The sequence below is a fragment of the Cebidichthys violaceus genome, unplaced genomic scaffold, assembly GCF_023349555.1.
Source record: "Cebidichthys violaceus isolate CVI_PGR_0920_01 unplaced genomic scaffold, fCebVio1.0.p SCAF_373, whole genome shotgun sequence".
Classification (NCBI taxonomy): domain Eukaryota; kingdom Metazoa; phylum Chordata; class Actinopteri; order Perciformes; family Stichaeidae; genus Cebidichthys; species Cebidichthys violaceus.
Window position 1 is genome coordinate 6,591 of NW_027176565.1, and position 12,624 is coordinate 19,214.

The window sequence follows — 12,624 nt, forward strand, 5'->3', positions numbered from 1 at the left end:
TTCAAACATTTTATCTGGCTAAAAAAAACGCAACAAAACGGGCTTCTGGAATAATCTAAATTCCAATGGAAAACTCCCATCTGTACTTTGTTGAGTGTGATGCTAACATTCCAGGATTGGCCTACAGAAATAGTCATCCATGCAACATTCTATTATTCATTGGTTTTCTGGTTGGAGAATTGGCGCCTCCTGCTGTTTGTTACTTGGAATTGTGAACACTTGTATAAAACTTGGTTGTGTCAATCTATATATGTCACAGCATTGCATTCTGGTCCTTTAAAAGCCACTGATGTGCCATGTCTTCTGTATGACTTCTGACCGCTGGTGTTAAATGAGGTGACTGTGGCTAAGTGGAGAGCAGGGCTGCCTTTCAATGAGAGGGTCACAGGTTCAATCCCCTGCTCTGCTAGTGTTCATGTCAGTGTGTCCTTCAGCAAGACACTTAACCCCAGAATTGCTCCAGTAGCTGCGTCTACGGTGTGTAGATAGATACTGAATTGTAAGTAGCTTTGGATAAAAGCGTCTGCTAAAATGACTGTAATGTAAAATGATGTCTCTGGACACAATTTGAATGCTGTTGATATTTTAAAAAAAAGATGAAAAACACCATTTCAGCCTCTAAATGACGCCATGTCAGCCACACTGTCATGAAGCGACATGGAAACACAGCAAAACACACCATGGAACAACAAAAGGGCCTCAGAAATACAAGGCAGCACATCGCCTGTAGCTGCTTTCATAATAAAAAAAAAAGTGTTCATTTTTCTCTTTTCTTTAATGATGATGGAGTCTGAAGTGTTTTCTTTTTTTTCCAAAGCTAGATTCAATTATTTTACCCCTGAGACAAGATTAGCAGGAACATAGAACAACCTGTTCTCTTGTATCTGGAAGGAACAATGTGAGACTTACTGTAAAGACCTATTTTGAAGGGGTCCCTTCAGTACATAGTATTACCATTACAGTCTGATGAGTGGGATGCTGGAATACAATGTATTTCTGGCCTGTAAAGTGACACAGATTGACACAGACTGCAGCAGAATAGTGTTAAATATTTACGACCACACAGTGGCAGTCAGCGACCAGAGGAGGGATGTGGAGCGGCGGTGCTGCAAAGTCCAAAAAGAACAGATTATCATGCTACACATGTGCTGATCCATGGAAACCCCCTCTGGCAGTAGAATAAAGGTTATGCCTGTCCACACATGAATATGATGATGTATCATTTGATAATCTGTAACTCCAGGTCAACACGGAAATCGATTTTTCATATCTCGTTGTCTACGCCTCTCTTTCCTCCTGCTTTGGATGGAAACACTGCAGATGTCACACTTGTTTTCACAGCAAGCTTTCCAGCTACTGCTTGGTGCTCTATTGTTTCTTCGCTGGTGAGACATTATTTGGAGAGCGGCGCGCTAAGTATAGTCAACAAGCTGGTTAGGGAAGAGCCACAGTTACCCTTCTCTTACTCCGCATTCAGGATACAACAAGCTGCAGTGGCTGCTGCACTGTTCATTGAGAACAGAAACACACTCAGAGTGGAGGACGTAACACGCTGGACACTTTGTCTGGAAGTGGTTGCTCAAAAGATACCCTAAAGAAACCTATTTACCTTCCTGATATCTATGTATCGGTTATCCTTACAGTTAATAGCTGAACAATGAAAGGGTTGAAACCAGGTGAAGCCAATGCAAAACTGCCTGAAACTTCCATTCTCTCTAACGGCCATCAGGGGAGGAATCATCTGGTTGTAAATAGAAGTTTGATTGTATAGAAGTCTATGGACAAATCCCAATGTCCCCCCCCCCCCTTTACGGACTCACGGACGTTGAGGCGCGCTCCCGCAAAGTCCGTGAGGGTTTAGGGATGTCCCACTTTTTGAGCCCTTTATGAACCCTTTCCTTCCCTTAGCCTAAGGGAATTACCCACAAGTCATAGCAACCTGACGTTAAACACGGGGTAACCAGTGGACGCCTGGAGACGTTAAAAAAAAAAAAGGTAAACAAAGAGGACGGCTCACGTGTGTTCAGCCTGTCTTATTGTATTTACACAGAAACATTAAAGGTTATAGATGGAACAAGAAATAAACTTGAAATCAGAGGATATTTATTAATTTATTCATCAAATATTTGATTTGACAAAAACGAGTACATAGATGATATGAAGTGCCCTCATCTTGTGAGGAAAGAGCCTGAAGACGTTCAAATCAGGGAGTATAAAATAAATACACACAATTATACATCTTATTTTTTGTCGTTTTCATGGTAACGTGATATGTTGCAGCAAAGTGCTGTCCCATTCATATTTACACCATTTCGAGCCCTCAGTGTCTCACACTCTCACACTCAACCACTTACCAGGTGACGTCAATTAAGTCCTTGAGGGTTCAGGGCTCAGGGTTTAGGGGGGACATTGGGATCTGGCCAACGAGAACATTATTGACGTTCATCTAATAAATTACAGTGTCATGGTATGTTTTAGGGTGTGGCTACTTTTGTGATCGACAGATTCAACGGTCTGGGAGTTCTCCATGTTTTCATCTTAGAACATTAAACCCCTTTCAGTTCATGATAGTTGTGATAAATTGGGCACCAAACGACATGAGAACACGTTACCCCTTAACCCCAATTAATAACGCTCCACATGTCTCCAAATTTTAGCACAAATATATAATGAAAGAGACGATGAGCAGTCGACTCAGTGTTTATTAGCGTCATACATTAATCTCCTCAGGTTGCACATGTTTGAGTCTTCAAAATAAATCATGCAGATACACACCAAACATATATATTTACACATAAATGTGTGCCCCTACACACACACACATCACTTACATATTGTTTAACTGGGAATTTAACAATATGTATAAAGGACTTCGACAGAAGTCTACTTCTACTATAACCTTTGTTTGCAGTTATGATAAATGGTATTCATGAATATTGTTCAGGTATATCTGAAAGTTGTCATATCTTCATTTAGCATTAGGCCCTGTGGTGATTCCTCCTCTTTGATATTTCCCCCTCATAGTTAATCACCTGATTCTGTTCACCTGCCTGACCAGCTGCACCTTGTCCCTCATTAGCTCTTCCCAGGTTATATATAGAGGGCGGATTTCAGCCCCAGCAGTCTGTTTGTTGTCTGTCGGTGTACCTGTGTTTCCTGCTCAGGCCACGTATCATGCGTAGACTCTAATAATCACCAACATCAAAGAAAGATGCTGGGTTTTGGTGCAACCTTCGCAGTGGTTTCTCCAACACTGAGAAAATGCTGCTGTTTCAGATTTCAAAGATTACTTTCCAAGGAAAATGTGATTCACACGACAGGAAAGCGAGTCAATCGACAATATTGTTTCGACTGGTCTTTGGGTGCAAACGGAGCCTAAGCTTTCCCATCATGCCTGACGCTGAGACGAGTGCGCAGCTCGGGGGAGAAGTCACTTTCAACATGTTTGTCCTCTTCAGCAAAGCCAAAGAGAAAACAAACAGTGTGCAGACAGACGCCGGCAAAAAAAAAAAAAAAAAAAAATGAGGCGATTGTGAGAAAGCTGCAGGGATCAGAGCGGCGATCCTCTTCTTCTCATTAGTTGGCAGTAATTATACTAAGGAATCCTAATTAATCTTATTGTCATCTACTGATTTGCTTTAAATGCTACTCGGAACATTGCTCGATATTCTGCCTCTTCCCTCCTCAGACTCGAGTTTCTTCATGGTCCAATAAAAATACGTTGAACGTGTATAAGAAGAGAAATAGCGGCCACGATGTCCGAGCTTCTATCTCAAAGTGACAAGTCTGTGTTCAAGCATTTTTGCCTTCACGCTGTATGTCCACAAGGATGCTGTGACCCATTGAGCTTCTCCTGCGTCCGGTTTTAATTAAGTATGGACTCCTATTAGCTGTTGGAGAGGAAGAAGATTAACCAGCTGGTGGTGGGAAATGGAATAGGAATTCCCAACTGAAGGCACAGTGGTCACATCTGAAGCGCCTTTTTTTTTTTTTTTTTTCTTCCGCCTCATCAAATTGCCTTTCTTTGGTGGAGTGTGGTGAATAATAGTCTCCTGTAGTCTGGGGACATAATGTTCTCTATCTCGCTAAACATATTGTTTCCCTCAACGCTTTTTTTTTTTTTTCTTTTTTTCTTAGCATCCTTTTGAAAATGTGCAACTTCGGATCAAGTTTTCTCCTTCACGTCTTTTTTTTTTTTTTTCTTTTCTACAATACAGCAACGTCTCGTCTGCTGGGCTTCATCACCTTTAATTATGATTGGGTGCAGGCAGCTCAGAGGTAATCATAGAACGCGACTAGACGAGGCCGTGCTCGGCGCCGGCAGGAAGGAGGAAATATCAAAAGGCATCGCAGCGACATCCTCGTCGCTCATTTCGATAATCCCTCACGGTGGAGAGCTCGCCGGTCCTGCCAAGAGCCTGGAAATGTTCCCGTCCCCCCTTTTAATCCCATGTGGTGAAGAGCTGTAACCCTCAAACACTATTGTAGTTCAGCTTCATTCATAAAACGGGATAAGTTGCTCCACGGACTGGTTCACTCATGAAAACATTTCTCACTCGAAAAGAATACGAATGGGGCCACCAGATGCTCAAACCCGCTCAATCATCTCCCAGGAAAGTGTTTTTGTTAAACCAAAATCAAGCAATACGGGACGACCCCAAACTCCTTGTTGGCAAATCCCAAGTTATATGGAGAGAGTGTTTGAATAACATCTGCGGAAATATGTGTTTGACCAATGATATCCTTTTTTTCCCCCAAGTGATGTCATACCTCAATGTATAGCTCAAGGTGCCAGAAAGGGGACACGTCTTATAAAGTTGGTTTCACGTCGCCCAATATTTTACAAGAAATACCTCAACAACCAAGTGAAGGAGATTATATATGTATGTATATTTTATATGGCTTGAGATTGCCCAAAAGCTGGAACACGATGAGGGTTGTAATGTAGCTAATGTGCTCTTGCTAACGTTACTTGTTGGTCACAGAACAGAAACTCGGTGCCAAAGACCACCGTTGTTATTGAAACGATTTTAAAAACACATCAGAGAGCGACATGGTTGAAGCTAAAAAATCCCCCCAAAAAGTGCTCTTATTTACTCCAGTTTGCTAAAAGCAACAGTGCCCAGCTGTTATTTCTACCTTTTTTTTTAACACGATGGATTCGTGAGCTGCTTTTTGTGAAGCTTAGTTTTACAGCAGGATCAAATGGGCTTAAACCTGTTTTATCCTTTAACTCCATGCAGAAAAAACGCTTTTCTTTCTTTCATTGCTGTGATTTATATTCTATTCACCTTTTTTTTTTTTTTTTTTTTATTGCATCAAGGTAGAAATATCAGACGAATATCTCACAACTTGGGAAAAGTCAAACTATCTGCTTAGGCGCTTATTTCTTTGGTTTCTTGAAACGTTTCGTCAACCCACTCTCGTGGGTAATGCTGTGTTGTAGCCCAGGTCTGTTGCTATGGCGCCAGGGAGTGGCCATAGGGACAAAATGCATATCAAGGCCACAATTTACTAATTTGTACGCACAACATCAAATTACCTCAAACGGATTAAATCAATCCCATGTATTAATTCGTGGGCACAAATGAAATAATTAAATAATTTTGGTGCACAAGGCCAAGTCATTCATTCATTCGTGTTATCACGTTGATAAGACTTGCTTTGAAAAGTTATTGTTGGTAAAAGGCGATTATTGAGGCGGTGTGACCGTGACGTCGTCCCGCAGTCTAGGTAGGTCCGCCACAGTTTGATAACGAACCAGAAATATCTATACGCTCCTAAACGGACAGAGTCCGCACAGTCTTGCCTCTTGGGTGCTCTTCCTGACGCCGGCTGGCCCCTCATCAGGCGTGTTTTCTCCCGGGGTGGCGTGCGTTACGACTGGCTCTGGGTTGGCTCAGAATGACCACAGTTGAAGGCGGCTCGCCCCGGACTTCGGCGCTTCCCAGGGCCTGCTGGTCCCTCTTTCTCTGCAGTAATGGAGAAGAAGGGCCCCAGAGCGATGGTCCTCAGTACTTCAGGGGTCTACGGCGATGATGTTTACAGGAGCATAACGTTCTTTAGAGCTCTTCATTTTTGCCTTCATAGTTGGTCAATGGGAAGGCCCTGGGAAAACATCAAGGTTAGCGGTGGACGTACTGTACGGTATGTAGCCGAATTGAAGCACTGAACTTCATGCTTGGAGAAATGCTGATCTTTATCGATGGCTTTCAGTTTATTCACGTATTGCATACCAATTAACCAAAGCGTGGCAGCAATATAATTTAATTGAGGCCAGCTCGTATATCTCTATGAGCATTCTCGTACACTGTACGTCAGAACGTTGGCAGAAGTTCCGAGGGATTTCAACTCATCCATTTCATTTTATTGTTGTGTATAATTTATCATGATGTTTTAATTGTCCAAACAAACTACAGGTGAAAAATATGGTTATTGCATTTGTGGGTGAACCGGTCCTTTTTTTTTTTTTTTTTTTTTTTTGCTGCGCCAGTAACGAAACTCATTAAACCGGTCGCACATTTACACCTGACCCACGTCAACAGTTTCCATTGGCAACTGAAGGGAAAGACTTCGGAGAACATCCTGTGAGCCTCCCGCCAAATCCTCTGAGACATGGTTCAATTTGTCTTACTCTCTTCCCCATATATGGCTGATAGAAAATGACCTGGCATCTGAAAGGAAATGGCAAATATGGTAGTTGATGGGAACATACGTATGGCCCAATTATTTGACGCCATTCCTATGATCCAAGCGAAGCGCCTCTTTTAAGGGTACGTAATATATATATATATTGGCCAATTGCTGCCTCAAATTGAAATCTCATTCATAAAGCACTTATATTTTCTCCCCATTTCACAGCCAGCAGGCTCTGTAGGAAATGTGACATCATACTGGCAGGCAGGGAATATTGAAATTTGGTGTCTGGATATTTTCAATTTGGGTCTGATTACCTGGGTGAGGGGGGGAATGGCAGAGCGATTCACTTCTCCCGATGGGTTTAAAATGGCCACTCACCATACAGCTCAGATCAATATTTTATCAAGGAGCGACTGTATTAAATCTGAAGACCTTGATGACACAGGAGAATGTACTGGCTTCAGAGCAAACCACATTAAGGCTGTTCTATTCAGTCTGTGATTGTTTTTTTTGTTTTTTTCTTCTATGATTTGAGAGGCTTTTGAATGGAGCCATTTGCATGTTACCTGCAGTTTGCTCTCTACAGGACAGGGAGGTTTGTTATGTTCTGTCTGACAAACTGGAGACGCTACGTAAATGTTGACCTGAAAGCACAACATGTTAATAATCCCTGCACTTTTCCCCATTTATCTGTAATATGCATTATACAATATAGGATTGCGATGCATCAACATCGGCCTTAAACCAAACATACATTGGGGAAAAAAACCCTGATCCGAGCTCCAAGGTTCTTTTGTGACACAAAGGTCAGTTAAGTTTTACATTTGAAAGCTTGTTTTATTACTTTGTTCAAGTCCAATTTAATGATATATCTCGAAACTAACAAATTGGCCTCAGAGGGCTTTACAATCTGTAGAGCGTATGACATTGTCTAACAATAGACAGTTTGGATGAGGAAAAACTAAGGGAGAACACAGACAAAACAAAGTCTTTAATGAGAGGAAAAAAAAGGAGACAATACATACCATATCTCAAGAGTCAGGCGGACATAACCGTTCACAGTACGGAGAGAAAAGACTCGTTATCACAGTACAGTTTTCTTCACAGTCGTGTCAATTTTGCAACTTTATCTCATCCCCCCCATTCTTCAAATTTTCCGCTTGGGCAGAAGCAGCCTTTTGCATATCTCCGGCAAACCGAATATCGTTTTAGTGGACGAGAGCAGGATGGAAAAATGGCGGCGAATAAGAGTGAAGAGTTCATCCCCAGCAACTGAATTTACAACAGGATGTTCCGTAGCTCGCTCACACAAGGAGGACGCCGTTTGAGTTTGCAATAGTATATTAAGAGATGGTAAATGGACTCGCATTCATAGCTAACCTTTCTAGTTTTTCCGACCACTCCAAGCGCTGAATGCACGCACACTACTGTCAACGTTCACCCATTCTCACACACACACACACACACACACACACACACACACACACACACACACACACACACACACACACACACACACACACACACACACACACACACACATTCACACGCTGTTGTGCAGAGGCTGCCATGCTATAGGTTCCACCTGGTCACCAGGATCTAAACTAACCATTCACATCCACCAATAGCAAAGCCTCCGGGTGCAATTTGGGATTCAGTATGTTTCTCGACATGCGGACGAGAGGACCAGGGGATTGAACCACCGATCACCGATTTTATAGTTGCATCCGTTACTCGAATAACTGCAGAAAATCTAGATGCAAAATAACTCTATTTCATATATTCCATCACCATAGAAACATATTGTTTTGTTTCGTTGTGCCGTCCTGCCATTCCTTTTGGACTATTTCTTTGTTTTTCCTGTGCCGTCCTGAAGGTTTTGTCCGTCTGCTTTATTCTATGTGAATGCATGTGGTTGAGACACCCGTTTTAAAAAAATTGTAAAAACAATGGCCTTCAGGTTGAGGCAACCAAAGCGCACTCTAACCACTCTGAGGAGACGGAGCGGGTGAATGAGCGAAAGTTAATTGCGCGTCATATAAATCATTAAAATGTTTGGCTAAGCTAACTGGGTGACATTTTTTTTTGCTAACTTCTAATATTAGCCATAGACAACGTTTTCTACTTCAACATCTAATAATGACACGGATGGGCTTAGATTAAAGTTAATTGAAATCCCAGTGCGTCTCATACAGACGCTAAAGGGTGCCTTTTTGCTTCGGTATCAAAACGCTGAGGCCCATCTGTCGACTTATGACTCCCTGAGATCGAGACCAGGATGCAATTTTTATATGATCTTTCAAAGTCTGGCCAGACATCCAGCACTATAAAAGCTGTAAACTATTATAGATCAAATTTAACTACACCATACAAGCCATCCATCTCCCTGTCAAATCCTTTGTCCTTGGTGAATTCTACGAGGAGTTATTAACACTTACTGAGTGAGAGTGGGAAACATTCCTATCTGAACTACAGCCAATAGGCCTAAAATAATAGAGTAGAGTAGATGTTTTAACTATAATGGATATAAGGCCTGTGACCCTGCAGTTAAAGAACAATTAAAACTGTGTTTTACAAGTTGCAGAAGGGAATTTCATGAAGCGAAAAAAAATAAATAATGAGAAAAGCGTGCCATATTCCATGTTTAGTGAAACCCAGCGGAGCCTAGAAGAAATTCTGATATTTGTCATGGTCGTTTGCAGCACAACTGACGAATGAAAAGCAAAATACTTGAATCTGGGACCCAAGTATTTCATCCATGGAAACCTGTTCTTTGGTCGCTTTATGTTCATAAAATGGTTTAGACGGCAACTCTGACCCACGGTGAGCATAGCTCAACCTATCGCACACCGATGACCGAAACATCGTGCTTGAGCAGGTGTGAATTGGTTTAGCCCTTAATAGTATCTGATGGTCCAAGGGTCTTGCATTGAGTGAGCAGGTGGGGGTTAACCATCTCTCTCAAGGACACTCCAGTCTGACGCTTGATGGATCTATACAGCAACCTTCTGTTGCAAGGACTGAGCACATGATCCATCTTTCTTTCATCACCTCGATGTATCGAAGTCCTGCTTCAGGCAGGCCCTTGGCAAAGACAGTAAGGCCTGCGTTGGAGAGACATGACTATGGCGACGTGTTTTTCTCATGCAGTTTTCTCTACGGTGGCCCAGAGAGCTCAAACGCGCGCTGCAAATGAAGAAATGTCTTCACCAAACAATCAATTTGCCGTTAACGGCAAAGGCTTGGGACATTCGGAGAAGAGAGGGTTCTGAAAAAGAAGCAAAAACTATCAAGGATGCCATAAAGCAGCCTGATGCTTTAAAGGAAGATCAAAAATCTTAAATGTGTCATAAGAAATATGTTAGCGTTATGAAGTACAGGTATACTGATATGGCATCTAACTTGTAAAACAAACTCAGTATTTGTGTTGTTTGAAAGATAAAAAAATAATTTTTCATTGATTTATTTTTCATCTCATTGTGATGTTCTGAAACCTCCATATTGCATATTCAGTATGAACTTAGAAGTCCAAATCTCCTGCCATTTGTGTCTTTTTGATTTTTCTCAAAATACATATTTTGATGAAATGACCATGGATATAACTACTAAGGCTCATTTGGGCCCTTATATTTAATGCTCCACATCCAAGCTGGCAGGAAGCAGTCGCAGGCCTGCCAGCCGTTTGATTCAGACGGGACTCTGATATCCGTTTGAGGTGTGTTCTGACAAAAGTATTAAAACCGTTTGGTCTCTGAGATTCCAGCTGGATAAGAGGAGTCACGCTAATTGTGTGCAAATACAAAAAATACAAAATTGTAATACATTTTGCCATAATGATATGACTCACCAAGCCGTACTCTCACATGAAGCTAAATTATCTGCATGTTCTGCTGTGTTGGGTGTTTGTGTCGGGGTGGGGGGGGGGGGGGGCAGGAACAGCAGGAGCGATAGCCACTGAGCTTCTGAGAATTCTCCACAGGCGCTTGTGGGAAAACATGTTTTAGCTAATCGGCTGATCGAACTGCCTCCAAGCTGATAAACAGTTGAGGGAAAACCCGGCGGAGTAGTGATGCCAGGATTTTGAAGACAACAAAAAAAACCAACCCAATAAGTATTTTGCAGCCTGAGAATTATGTCCACCAGGAGGATCATGCAGTCGCTCACATGTGTAAGTGCGTTCCAAGCAAACATGCATTATAATTTGGGTGGACCGTTTTTATCGCTGCGTGCTCACAGACCTCTCGTGACCTCGCACTTTCTCAAAAATACATTTTTTTTTATTGCCTGTTCTACGCCGGCATCGACTGCTGACGGACTCCTCGTCCACCACTCTTTACCCAGGGGCCACCAGTGATAACACAGCTGAGTGCGTTTCCGACTCCCCCCCCCCCCCCATCCACTACTCTGTGCCTGGAGAGACAATGGGAAGAGAAAACGGTTTGCAGTATGTTTGGGTAACACACACACACACACACACACACACACACACACACACACACACACACACACACACACACACACACACACACACACACACACACACACACACACACACACACACTGCTGTACGTCGCTGCAACTCAGGCGCTGCTTTGCAGGCAGACAGCTTCACTTTTGCATGACGTCTTATACAGGCCACTAGTGTCTAGAAGGGGGGGGCGGGGGGGTAGGCCAGTTGTGGGTTGTTTTCATTCAATCATACAGAGATTAAAATTCATGGGCAGAAGTTTTTTTTTTTGTTTTTTTTTAATATAAAATATTTATTCAAGCTGTATAGATTCCAAATATTAATGGTTTGTTTATGTGCTCTACCTCAGTCTGAAATCAAGCCACTTGTATTCTGACCACGGAAAATGTCTGAGGAAAAAAAAAAAACCTAACGTATTGATATTCACTGGCTATTAACCGCTTTAAAGCCTCCAGTTAATGCACCCTAACCATCTCATGCATATTCTTAATGCTCTGCCTAGTGCTTTCTAGCCCGGGGGCCACTGGTAGGCTCCTGGGGAGAGAGCGTCTTCAATTCAATTAAAACTGGAAGTTCGGCGACTCCTGATCCAATCAAGCTCTTGGCTGGGGTCCATGACCATGACATGAATGATAATGCCACCGGAGACAATTGCAGGGACGGACAGAAACACGAGACGCCGGTGTCTGGCAGGCAGTGGTGGAGATTTTAAATAACTGAGATGGGTTATAAAAACGGTGAAACCACTCGTATTTATAAGTCATTGCGGCGTGATTGCCAGATGTCTAGAGACTGTAATGATGTTTCAGTTTGAATAGAATTTAGCTTTTTTTAAAAAAAGCTAAACGTCCTAATGGTGCACTGAGTGCTGCACTGCTCCAAAAGGCAGATGGAGAAAAGAACCGCAACACAATAGAATGTGAGCATAAATGTGACGAAGTGTTTGTATTTTATTGTGTGAATAATGATATTTAAAAGGCACAACAATGACAGAAAATATCAATCGCTGATCAATGCGGTCTCTATCGATGTGGTGTGTGACTGCTAGCTGGGTTGTTGTTGTTATTCAGAACTATGGTTGCTGTTATGGATCGAGTTAGGTCTGATAGGACGGACGACGGATAATCCTCTGTGGGCAAGGTACTTTATTTCTGGGGTTAGAGTCCAGCAAATATCTTGATCAAGACTTTTTTTTTTTTCGTCGTCCGCTGCTCATTGTTTACGGTCCGATTAGCAAATTGAAACTCAGTTTGAGAGACAACGTCTAAGACCGGACTGTCACAAGCAGCCACTGAACTTGCTGATTCTAAACCAGTAAAACTGTAAATCATTGTCAGACGATGGCTGACGGCGGTTTACCTTCAACCAAAGATAACATTGTCACGTGATGCTGAACCAGAGATATCATTGTTTTTTTTTATTGTATTTCGCGCAATCTTCTTTCTTATCAAAGCCTAAATTACCCACAATGCAACCATGTAAACTGGAGATTTGGGTGTGTTATGAGATAAGCCTTT